Below are 13,283 nucleotides of genomic sequence, written 5' to 3'. Positions count from 1 at the left end.
CTTTCTCACATACTCTGGTGCCTCACCTTTGACCATGTCCCCTGGAGGGAGAGACCTGGTGGCACTCAGAGGAAGGATAGCAGGTTACCAAGAAGAGACTTGATACCCTATGAACATATACAGGGGGAGGTAATCCCCCTCAGGAACAGTCATAGGGGAGGGGAGTAAGGGGAAAATAGGAGGGAGGGAAGAATGGGAGGATACAAGGGATGGGATAACCATTGAGATGTAACAAGAATAAATTAATAAAAAAAGAAAAAATGTTAAAAAAAAAAAAAAGAATAATAAAATGGGATGTAGAGCTAAACAGTGAATTCTTATCACAGGAATCACCAGTGGTAGAGAAGCACTTCAAGAAAGGCTCAGTGTCCTTAGTCAACAAGGAAATGCAGATCAAAATGACTGTGAGATTCTATCTTACACCTGTCAGAATGGCCAAGATCAAAACTTCAAGTGACATCACAATCACATGCTGGCAAGAATGTGAAGAAAGGGGAACGCTCTTCCATTGCTGGTCCACACTTGTACAATCACTTTGGAAATCAATCTGGCGCTTTGTCAGAAAACTGAGAGTAGCTCTATTTCAAGACCCAGCTATACCACTGTTGGACATATGCCCTAGAGATGTCTCACCATACAACAAGGACATTTGCTCAACTATGTTGAAGCTTTAATACATAATCTTTAGGTTTTAAAATTGATAGGATTTATTAAGAGTGCCTTAAGGGAAAGGCAGAAACTAGAGTAAAGGAAAGTCCCTATGCTACAAGCAAAGTCAAACTGACCAACAAAGTACTCTCCATTAGATTCCAAGACCACCTTAGTTTCAGTAGAAAAAGTTTAATCTCAGATAAAATGTGTTTTTCTTTTTTTGTTTTTTGTTTCTGGGTTTCTTCATGGAATTTTAGGAAATTCCGCTATCTAATATAAGGTGAACTCTACTCAAGAGAAGAGTTGCCCCACTTTTTCTTCCTTTCATCCATCCACTACCTTCTGGTAAATGGGTTATCCCACAGTTCTGGACAAATAAATTATTTCACATGATACCTTAAATTTCAGTGGTAAGCTAATTATAATGAATACAAAATCTTGACATTGAGGGTGGACTCTTTCTTTTCTATTTTATGGTATTACATCTTAAACCTTGTAATTGGTATGCATTTAATATGTGTGAAGGATGGTTAATTTCTACTAATATTTGCAATAAGAATAAATAGCAAATTGAGAAATGTAGGAGATTTAATAAGATAAATATATTTTGAAACAAATTAAATTTTTTCTTTAAACAAATCAGTAACTGAGAGTAACAAAATTATCATGATCTGAGCAAGGCTAACTAATAGACATGTCAAGGTGGATGGGGAAACCCAAGAGACTTCAGTACTGCACAAAAATCTACAGACAACTCTGGAATGCTAAGAGCAGAAAAACTAGTCTTACCGTGAAAGAACATACCAATCTGTTCTCCAATACCAAATAGTCATCCCTGAAAGTAGACATGCAAAAATATAACTGAAGAAGAAATAGGCTAAAAATTAAAAAAAGAGCAAGGATGGGCATACTAGAGGGTATTTGAGAAAAGAAAGAGAAAATACGAATGTTTCAATTATAGAATAATCCCAAAAAGAAAATACATATGAAAATCTAGCTAATAAAAGACTACTAAAACATTTAGAATTTTTAAATTGACAATTCTTAAACTTTCTTCATTTCACCTTTTATATATCTACAACCATGCTCATATATAAAAGCATTTACTTTTAGAAAATATATTTATTTGAACACGTAGGTAATATACATATGTTAGCATACACTAATAGATTTTAATTACATATGGTGAAATATGGATATTTTCAGAATCATAGTATGAGCCTTGTTATTTTGAAAAAATATTATTAAAAAGATTTTTACCTTCTTATATACAAAAGACAAGTTCCAGAACAGTAAACTCTTTCTAATCAAAGGAAATATTTTAGAAAATTTAAAATAGTAAAGACAGCTTTAAGAAGAGATATTTTCAATGTATCTCTATTACGTATTTCTCAAACATTTATTTTGCTAACGAGCATAGATCAGATAGGAATCAGGTCAATTAAAGCTATGTGTGTGAACTTTTAATTATGCCTTCCACATGAAAGTTCAGAACAGATCTCTGGTGAGAAGTGGTACCAGGGCTGTCCATTACCAGAAAATCTTTTGACAAAGCCTGGCAAAGCAGCTTAGACCAGTAATCCCATCATTTGGGAGGCTGAAGTGGGAGAGATGCTTCAAGTACAATATCTGTCTTGGCCTCTTGTAAGTTTCTAGTTAGAACGAGGCTAGAGAAAAGCCCTACACCAAAACAACAACAAAAATTTATCTCAAGAAGTTATTTTCTAGACCACTAAACATAACTTAGGACAATACCATAGACTAGGTAGAAAATAAAGCTGTTATGCAGCAGCATGTATAGTTGAATATAGCTTATATACATAAATAGTTGCTCTGATGTACAGACCACAACTGGACTTTATAATACTTACTTAGTTATCAGAACCCTACTGATTACCTAGTACATTTAGCTCACTATGATTTGTTTTAAAAAGTATTAAGATAAAAACTATTTGGGCTGAAGTTCTTCTGTATCAATTAACAAACAAATACAAAAGCAATAGTAATACAACATAGCAATTGATATACTGAACATTACAGTCAAAGCAGAGAAAAATGAGTTTATTGAAAGGACACCTAATTTAAGAAATTTTAGGAAGACTTCCTGTATGAAAGAAAATTATATGTACTATATGATAAATGATCTCATACTTAGTAGTTATTAGAAACAGGAATGGTGTTCTAAAAAGAGGAGGCGACTTATATGAAGTCATAAAAGAATGAAAGAGCATGGCTTTTTTCAAGTTTTAAAATAGTTTGCTATTGTTGAGCAGTAATGTAGAGAGAAAAGTGACCATTTATGAGGCTTGGTAGTTGGAAAAGCAGAACCATGTCACACATATTAGAGCCAATACCTGTGTAGGATAAACAAGCAGGCAATCAAATACCATGTATTTCTCTTCTACATATGAAATACATGGCCAAGAACATCAGATGGGAACTGAAATCACGGGGACAAGGTTTAAACTAAGAGGGAAAGTACACACAACTCACGTTTGTACACTAATGCATTTCAGCTAAAACATGAACTCTGAGGACACGAAAAGGACCATCATGAATAAATATTCCTGCAGGTATCCTGAGAAAGTAAAGATCAAGTTCATTTTCATTAACAGTGTCACAGAACAGGGAATTCAAATAAAATGAGCATTGAACACTTGCCCTGAGTTTGCCAATTATCAGAGCATTTATCTTAATGAGAGAAATTCAATGTAGTGGAAATGTTACAGGGGACCTTTGCAAGTATGTAGCAATAAGTAAGTTGAACCAATTTAAGGTTATTCTTTCCATTTTTAAAATTTAAAAACACTTAAATAATTTTGAGTGCTAAATAGTTTATTATATACATTTAGGATTTTTTTTTCTGAAGAAGGCTCCAGAACAAGACAACCAAGTAATTTCCATTTGTTTGCTCATTTATTTTTCTACTTATTTATTTTTATTGAAAATAGATATTTTTCATACAATATGTTTAGATTATGGTCTCACCTACGCCAATATTTCTCAGATCCTCCTCTCTTATCAACCCAACCAAACACATACTCTTTCTTTCTCTCTCTCATTATAATACCAACAGGCAACTGTTCTACTGTCCCTTAAAAGATTGTGTGAAGAGAAGACTTTCATGGGATGTGCCTTTTGAACTAGTGCCGAATTTTGAGTGAGTATAAACCATGTGGAGTCTCTCTGCTTCTGGGTTACCTCACTGATTATGATCGTTTCTAGTCCCTTCCATTTGTCCACAATTGTCAGGATTTCCTTGTTTTTAATAGCTGAGTTGTATTCCATAGTGTAAATGTACCACAGTTTCTTTACCCAATCTTCAACAGAGGTATATTTAGGCTGTGTCCATATTCTGGATATTATGAATAAGGCTTATATGAACATGGCTGAGCATATGTCCTTGTTGTGTGCTGGAGCATCTTCTGGGTATATTCCAAGTTATTCCACTCCTGACAACTCAGTCACCAAGGAATTAAGTCTAAAAAGATCTACATCCCCTGTTCCTATTAACCTTCTTTCTTTCCTACCTAGGGTTAGTGGGTTGGAAGGGAGATAGAGGCATTAAGGAACAACAAATAAAGTAGGTTTTAAAAAATGCAGGCCTATAGGGAAATATCAACAGGCATGTAATTGTGTCTAATTGGCTGATTTTTACACTTAATTTAAAGGCACTAGGTTTTTCCTTCTCTTTTCTAGTTTCTTCCTCCAGGTAGCTGCTAAGACTTACAATTTAGTTGCCCTGTGCTTTTATCTTCTACCATAAAAATTGCTTCTTAATATCAGCATGACTCCATTCTTATATTATTTTATTAATATGACTAGAACTTGAAGAGAAGACCCCGATTTCCCCAGTATAAAAGGGGTGTTAAGACACTGGCCATTCCCTTTTCTTTTTTATTCCAGGTAGCTGCAAGGGTAACACAGCTTTCTTTCTCATATGCTTCCAGCATGATGCCCTAACTCATCACAAGCCCTAAATCAATTAAGTCAAATAATCACGAAAAAGAAATTCGATGCCATGAAAGCTAAGAAACTTTTCTTTCTTGAAGTTGATTCATTTCAGTTATTGTGTTACCACAAAAAGAAGACTAGTGAAAGCTGGTGAAATTTTTGTTTGCTCTAATATTGAGGATAAGTGTCTTAAAATATGTCTTTAACCCATAATAACTAATGATGCAAGATGACAAATATTACCTTGATGTGAGGGAGAAGGGAGCCGGAAGAAAAGGAAGGATGAAAAGAAAGACAGGAAGAGAAAGAAGAGGGAGGAAGAAAGAGAGAAACACACAGAGACAAACAAAGAGATAGAGAAAGACATGGACCCAACATGATTGAGATTTAAATTAAAAAGCGACCAAGTTTGAAAAACAGAATGGTTGGCCTTCAAAGACAAAATGGACTCAAGGAAGATGAAAGGAATCTGAAATATGTCATATACATTTCCCAACAAAATTTAACTAATGAAACATCAAGAATTTTGAGTTCTCCATTCCTAAGCCTTTATTGATTATAATTATGCCAAATCCATACTATCTTCAAGTACATGTACGTTTACTATTTTACTTTCCATGTACCAGTGGCCTAAAGGACTAGACACTTCATTCCCTGAAAGAGCAGATGTGTGAAGCAGAAGAAAAATCATTTCTTTTCTCTGGTCCTCAGAGTCTTGTTAGACAAACTGTGTATGACCAGAGAAAGAGCCACAGAAAGAAGCAATGAGTATATACTATATTTGAAAGGCAGACTAGATAAATTAAGACAGACTAACAAATAATTTCCTAGACTTTAAGTGGAGGGGATTTTAAAAAAAGAGGACTGAGTGAAAGCAAGACATTTGATTAAAGAAATGTGATACAAATATTATAGTACTGTAGCCCTAAAAGTATTGTGGGTGTGACTTCTGTGCACTTGTGCATCAGTAGGTGGCAGAAAGGATCGAGGCTATGTCTACACTGAGTGTTCTGATGAACATCTGAAAGGTTAGTAGCCTAACATTCCTTGAAGAGAACAAGCCTGAGATGACTACCTCTCTAGTACAAAGAGCTTAAACAAGGAGTTTGCCTAAGGTGACAATTACTGCAGTGCTTCACACATCCTCATGTCCTGATGGCTTCCTGGCACGCGTGCAAGCTAGAGACAAAAAGAACCCAATTGGGGACTGATGGCCAGGGCAGGAGTGAGCTTGAGAGAGATGGCCCTCATATGGGACCATTCCTGTGGACTTTGTGAGGAGAAAGCTCAAGAACACTACCACACCAGTGCCATGGGGCCTAGGCAGGAAGCTAGCCGAGGTTGACTACCAGTGGTGCACAGGCTTTAAGTAGTGTGGCATACCATAACTGAGATGCCCTTTGCCTAGTGTTATAAAGCAGGAGCAGGACACAACACTAGTAACACCACTCCTGAGATGACCCCAGACACTCAGAAACCTCATGTGCCAATAAGAAAAGAAAGTAAGTGGTAGAGAAATGGAAGAAAAAGAGAAACAAAAAAATGTGAGGAACAGCCTGTTATGAGCAGCTGGTGATGTACCTGGGTTCAGTTGGGGTTCTGGCTGGGGCACATGTGTGTGTCTGTGGCCCTGAATCAGCACGGGTCTCTTACCACCAAAGGCCAGGCTGACATTCCTGGTCTGGGATGCTTCTTGGTGACAAGTTAATATCTGAGGGGTTTGCAGAACTGGCTCTACTACTCACCTGGGCAGCACAGTAGAGATGACCCTGGTGCTGGTGTGCAGGCAAGCCATCCCACTACATGAACATAGGAGAGCAGGCATAGCAACATAGCAACTTTTCTTGTGCTGTGTATAGGCAAGAAAGAGATGTCCCTCCCCTCTCTCCTCTTACACCAATGGCCCTGATCCACATCTGCAGCAGCACTTGGGAGAGGAAGCCTTGCACCTTGCCTGGCCCGTGCTATAGAGCAGTCGCTGGATGTGGGGGTTGCAGGTAAGCATGCTCAATGGTGACAGTGTGGGTGAGGTGACACTGGCTTTTGTGTGCTACAAGATGATGGTCTTGATGAAGGAGAAATCCCTTTCCTTCCTTTTTTGCTTTTTCTACCTGTGGTGGTTGAAAAGGTTAACCCTGTTTGGGGCAAGACCAGCAAGGGAGCTGGTCGTGTCTCTCACCACCAGCAGCACTCTGGAGAGTGTGCCATGTACCTCACCTGGACAGCACAGCAAAGCTGATCCTGATTATGGGGGCGTGAGTAAACACATCTGAAGATATGAGCATGAGAGAGCTGGCCCCACAACTTGTCTTTCATGAGGTGACATGGACAAGGGAGAGATGCCCCCAACTTTTTCCCCTTGCCACTAATGGCAGGCAAGACATCTGGCCCCAAGGTCATCAGAGTGGGAGAGCTGTCCTTGTCCCTCACTTGCTTTAGCACTTGAGAAGGCAGGTACTGCACCTCACCTGGGCAATACAATACAGCTGACCCTAGATATGGAGGTTGCAGGCTAGCGAGCCTGAGGTCATGAACATAAGAGAGTTAGCCCTACCTTTTGTTTGCTATGTGGTGGCAAGGTTAGTCAAAGCAAGAAAGACACCCTGGTAGCCTCCCTTGTCCCTTGCCATCTAGCCATCTATGGCAGGCCCAAGGGTCAAGAGAGTGGAAGATTTGACCATTTGACCATGTCCCTCACCAGCTGCAACACCCTGGAGAGTAGGCACTTCGCCTGGGCTCTCTTCCTCCCAACTTTAATCAGTAGCCTGTAGTACTTTGTGTAAGATTAAGGTCCCATGGGCTTTCCCCCATCTACATTGGCATGTCTATTGATATCACCATTTTACAGCTCTTGTTTGGTCGTCATATTGGTGAGAATTTCTAGCTCTTACAATCTTTCTTCCTACAATCCTCAATGTTTCTTGATATCAGAGTAGGTTCACCCTTGCACCCCCATCAGATTTGGTGTGGTTTTATTTCATAAGCATTGTAATAAAAATAGAATTATATATTTTCCTGCTACAGTGCTAAAGTTTGCAAGATACTGTTTTCAGTATACAGGTAAAGAGTAAAAGGTTAATATTGTAACATATATATGAACAATCATATTACATGTGAATGTGTGCATTACATATACATAATACAAAATTTCAAAGGAATTAGTAAAAAAGCATAAGGGTAATATTGATTATAAGACAAGGACCCATGAAACAGTAATCTATTTCATTTCATCTAAGATCAAGAAAGGACTCCTACTCAAGTGTGACAGTAAAAGTGGAAGGAAGAGAAAGCACCAATTTTATGGTTAAAGATGGTGTAAAAAAAGTACAAAGAAAAGAGTAGTAATAATAGACATAAAACATGTATGTAATGTATAGCAGAGATAAAAGAGTGTTGTTCTCATTTTAAAAAGTTCTGAAGTTTGAAAAATGAAAGAATCAAATCTTAACGAGTGACAGATCTTTAAAACTACTTCAAAGATTTTAAACAAAAGGTAATAGTTTCTTAAATTTATGAAAAGCTACATCTGCTCAAATTAAGAGATACAGGCTGAAGTCTAAAGCATGAGGTCTTATCTGAACTACCTCATTGGCTATTCCAAAGTTTTATTTCATACATAATTGTAAATGTGGGAGAAACAAACACTGCTCTACGTTGACAATATAAAATTTCTGTGAAGCCAGGCTGATAATGACACGTTGTTAGTAATAGCTAGATACAAACAACCCATGTTGATAGTAGATTTCATACTCTGGTTCATAGATTCTTCCAGATGATCCAGGGACTTCACGCATGGTTATACATATCTGACATTTATGATGGCAAATATTTTAAAATCTTCTGATATAAATTATTCTCCCTGAATTCGTTCAAATATTCTGGCTTGGCAACATTTTTACATTGACATTTATTCTTTCTAAATTTTTGCCACTTATTTTGATCCTTAAAGTACTAGAATGAACAAAATATTCTAAAAGCTGGTTATACCATATATTTATTGACTGCTGATATGGCTTCCTAGTAATTTTATCAGTGCATTTTGTAGACATTACTTCTTTCACATCTCAATTGTTATCCCATCTCGTGCATCCTCCCATTCCTCCCTCCCTCTTGCTTTCACCCCATTTCCCTTCCCTATGACTGTGACTGAGGTGGACCTCCTCCCCCTGAATATGATGCTCGGGTATCAAGTCTCCTCTTGGTAGTCTGCTATCCTTCCTCTGAGTGCCATCGGGCCTCCCCATCAAAGGGACATGGCCAAATATGGGGCACCAGAGTTCATGTGAAAGTCAGTCCTCATTCTCCACTTAATTGTGGAAAATGTCCTGTCCCTTGACTAGATCTGGGTAGGGGTTTTATGATGACTGCCAGTATTGTCCTTGGTTGGTGCCATAGATAGAGCAGAACCCCTGGGCCCAGATCTGCCCATTTTAGTGTTCTTCTTGTAGGTTTCTAGGACCCTCTGGATCCATCTATTTCCCTATCTCCTATATTTCTCTCACCTAGAGTCCCAATAGGATGTCCTCACCTTTATCCACTTTCCTGGTAAGTGAAGACTTTCATGAGACATGCCCCTTGGGCTAGTGCCCAGTTATAAGTTAGTATATACCATTTGAATTTCTCTGCTTCTGGGTTAGCTCAGTCATTATGATCATTTCTAGTCCCATCCATTTGTCCACAAATATTGGAAATTCCTTGTTTTTAATAGCTGAGTAGTTCATCTTCACCGACCCTACATCTGACAAAGGTCTAATATCCAAAATATATATAAGAACTCAAGAAATTAAACACCACCAAACCAAATAATCTAATTGAGAAATGGGGCTCAGAATTAAACAAAGAATTCTCAACAGAGGAATATCAAATGGCTGAGAAACACTTAAAGAAATGCTCAACATCTTTAGTCACCAGAGAAATGCAAATCAAAACAACTCCGAAATTCCATCTTACACCCATCAGAATGGCTAAGATCAAATATTCAGGTGACACCACATGCTGGTGAGGATGTGGAGAAAGAGGAGCACTCCTTCATTGCTGATGGGAATGCAGACTAGTGCAGCCACTTTGGAAATCTATCTGGCATTATCTCAGAAAACTGGGAATAGGGCTCCCTCAAGACCCAGCTATTCCACTCCTTGGAAGATACCCAGAAGATGTTCCTGCATAAAACAGGGACAGATGCTCGACCATGTTCATAGAGGCCTTATTCATAACAGCTAGAACATGGAAACAGCCTGAATGTCCCTCAGTAGAAGAATGGATAAAGAAACTGTAGTACATTTACACTATGGAATACTACTCAGCTATTAAAAACCATTATACTTTTTTATCACCAGCATGTTGCCAAAGTAGTACACTAAATTTTATTGCAAATTCCACTCTTCATCAAAAAATATTTTCTGCATTTACTAGTCTATTATTCCAAATACAGAGAACAGAATTCTGTAAAATAATTTTAAAATAAATTACACTACCTAAAAATATATTATATTCCTTATTAAGTAGTCACCAGTGTTCATAAAATTATTCTTGATTTAGTACAATATTTTTAAAAATGCATTGATTTTTCTGTGGGACATACATTTTAATATGGAAATTATAAATTTGAAGTTATGAATTAACTTGACATGAAATATTGAAATGTCTATACTTTTTCAAAACTTGATCTATTTAAAAGATAATAATGAAATACTAACGTTGATTCTTGGTAGACAACTTGGTGGATTAAGTCCCTGCTGTGCAAGTGTGACACTTTTAATTTCCAGAACATGCAGAAGGTAGAAGAATCTCGAGTTCCTTTACCTCAGAGAATCTAGCTTTCTTCTCCTAAGTGGGATTGATTACCAGTGCCACAAGGTAGGCTCACACGCCCACCAAATAGTTGGCACACAACACATTCAAGTTCATTTCATTTCCCAAGCCCAAGGAAAATATTCTGAAGGCAAATTACTTTTATAAAACAATTCAGTAATGTTGATGGATGTTTAAGTTTCAGTTTGAATAATAAATTAATCCACATTCATAATTAAAATGTCTAAAAAATCACTGACACAAAATATTGCTTGTAATAAAACTGATTTAATGATTATCTTTAAATGGACTTTTGAATGTTGCATGAGTGGCAGATAGCACATTGCATTGTTCATACAAGCATCATTTGTTCTATATTTCACCAAACTGTGAACATTTCATTCTGCTTTATTCTTAATGTATAATGTTGGATTTGTTATTTGACAATGTCAAGTAAAATGTCACACCAATCAGAAAAGACCATTCATACTTAATAAGTAGATTGCAGAATCAAATGCTGTTTTGACTGATCTGTAGGTTGGAAATGCTTCATAAACAATTTGGATTTTCCCTTTCACCAATATCAGCATAAGACATTTCACAACTGTTATTTAAGCAAAACACAACTGTTACTGCTATATTCAAAATAAAATAGCAAGTAATAGAACGTTGCTTTGAAGAAATAGTGTTAACTTGAAAGAGTATCTATATCAATAATATGTCATAACCTTATACTTGGTAAACTCACAACCTTAATTACTGGTCAGAACATACTATTTGAATTTCACATGGTTGGAACTGAGGATTAATATTTAAACATTTGAGGGCCAATGCTTTCTAATTGTATTTTCATGAGCGTAACTGATAATTAGCATATATAAGTGAAGGTCCTAGATGCCTTTTTTTTCTCACAATCTGATAGAAGCTTCTGAATTTATTTTGAACATGTTGATTTTGCTTTTCCTCATTTAAATGCCAGTGTTGTCATCAAGTTTCATTGTAAAGCATCCTTTCTATCAAAATCACTTCTAATTAAGTATTACACAAGAGGATACAAACTTACTAAACAATTTTACAGCTTTGAAGTCGTTCTGCAGTCAAGAAAAACAGATTTCAAACTCATAGAGATAATGTTATGGGAAAAAAAAATACCCTGATTCTCCTTGACATTTTTGGATTGATGTGTCAGGAATCACACCTATTTCTCAGCACTATAATCTGTGTATGTGAGTGACCTGCTGAGAATGTGAGAGGAAGTGGGTGTGTTTTGCTGATCAGGACAAGAATTTAAGAGGAAATGCATTATCCTTGAGTTTAGGCGGCTTAGATTTATGGGATGTAGTTGTGTGCTGAAGCATAGCAAGCTTGAATGAAACCAGCAGATTCCCCAAATTCCACATCATTTAGTAATCTCGATTTCACCCTATCTACTTAGCAAGGAGAAACACGCTACTACCACAGCTAAAGCTGCAAAGCCCATCATTTAAAACAAAGCTCTAGGAAATCCCTTGTTTTTAATATTAGAGGCTTATTACATGTGCTTTAAATATAGACAGTAACATAGAAATTGGTATTTTCAAAATTTTAAGTTTATATATGCATATAAACTGAAGTAAAGGTTATTAAGTATGTTAGGTTTTCTTTTTAATTGCAATCTCTCTGGTTATTACACATTAAAACGAAATCTGGTAAAGGAACCAACATGCATGTCAAAGTAAAGGTCAGACTAATACCTGGGAAGGTACAGCAATGGATTTGGAGGGGAAAACTGATTAAACTAAGGCAGCTTAATTCAAAGCAGCAGGAGCAACAGATGCTGTTGCCTTTGTTTATTTTCCCTTGTTGCCAGATGGAAAAGGAGAAATAAATACTAGGATGAAAAAGAAAGCTGCTGAATTGTGTTTCTACTCCATCTTAGCTTGCTGCTACATTTCATCATGCAAAGTAGTCTGGTATGAGCTAAGCAATTTGGGTTGTTTGACATGGATGATCCATCCTTGGTGACCATCCATATCTTAAAAGTGGTGGTAGATGTCAGTTGGGAATTTTGTACATTTATATGTATAGCTGTAATGTACATGGTTGGTTTCTTTTTCTTATGATAAATTAGATAACTGATTTTTTATGGAAAATTATAAGGTAAACATGACATAATTTTATACTGGACTATTGGCACATCTTAAAGACAGGGATTCTATCTTATTTTGTCACCTAAACCAAGTTCATTAATTTCAAATTCAATAATTATTTATTCAAGAGTTGGCATATGTCAGGTAGTTTTATGTTGTGAAAATTGATCAGTGAAGAAGGAAAGTAAAACACCTTTCTCTGTCTTTGTCTCTGTCTATGTCTCTGTCTCTGTCTCTCTCTGTGTCTCTGTCTCTTTCTCTCTCTCTAAGAAATAGACAAAAATAAATGGTACAGTGGTGGTTATTTTTATCTATTTCAGAAGAGCCTGAGGCAAATCAAGTTATTAATTCTTTTTTGAGAATTATAAAAGAAATTTTTGATAAAGTTTAGTGTGTTGGAGGAAGAGAAGACCAAAAGACAAGGTGCTGTGCTGTGATCTTTCCTGCATGACATGATGGAGAGTTCTAGAAAGGATTTAAAGGAATTAGGGCAATCATTTGGAGAGAGGGTAGAAGGGAAAATAATTCAGATTCTGTCTTCCTTCTGTACCCTTTATCTCTTAGAGAAAGATCTCTCAAGGGGAGGGTTAGAATGGTAGGGTGGATCAGTTCTACCTACCCTAATTTTCAGTTACTTGTTCCTTCGTGATATCTATTAGGGAAGCCAAACCATATGCCTTAAAATATAGAGCTTACTTATCCTACAAGAATAGTTCTAATAACTAGCCTGTCTTGATTGGGCCTAGGTAAATATATATA

At 36.7% G+C, this 13,283-nt stretch overlaps 1 long non-coding RNA gene across 1 annotated transcript; it reads left to right on the top strand.

The window, feature by feature from the left end:
* The first annotated feature begins 527 nt into the window (after positions 1-527).
* On the top strand, positions 528-5,048 carry LOC311588943. The gene is made up of 3 exons (XR_014776370.1): positions 528-1,061; positions 3,728-3,811; positions 4,558-5,048. It is a non-coding gene; the product is annotated as an uncharacterized lncRNA (long non-coding RNA).
* Positions 5,049-13,283: the final 8,235 nt, after the last annotated feature.

This window comes from Acomys minous (genome assembly GCF_964271855.1).
Source record: "Acomys minous genome assembly, chromosome: 18".
Lineage (NCBI taxonomy): Eukaryota > Metazoa > Chordata > Mammalia > Rodentia > Muridae > Acomys > Acomys minous.
The sequence above is the reverse complement of the archived record's forward strand: the minus strand, read 5'-3'. Positions and strand labels throughout refer to the sequence as shown.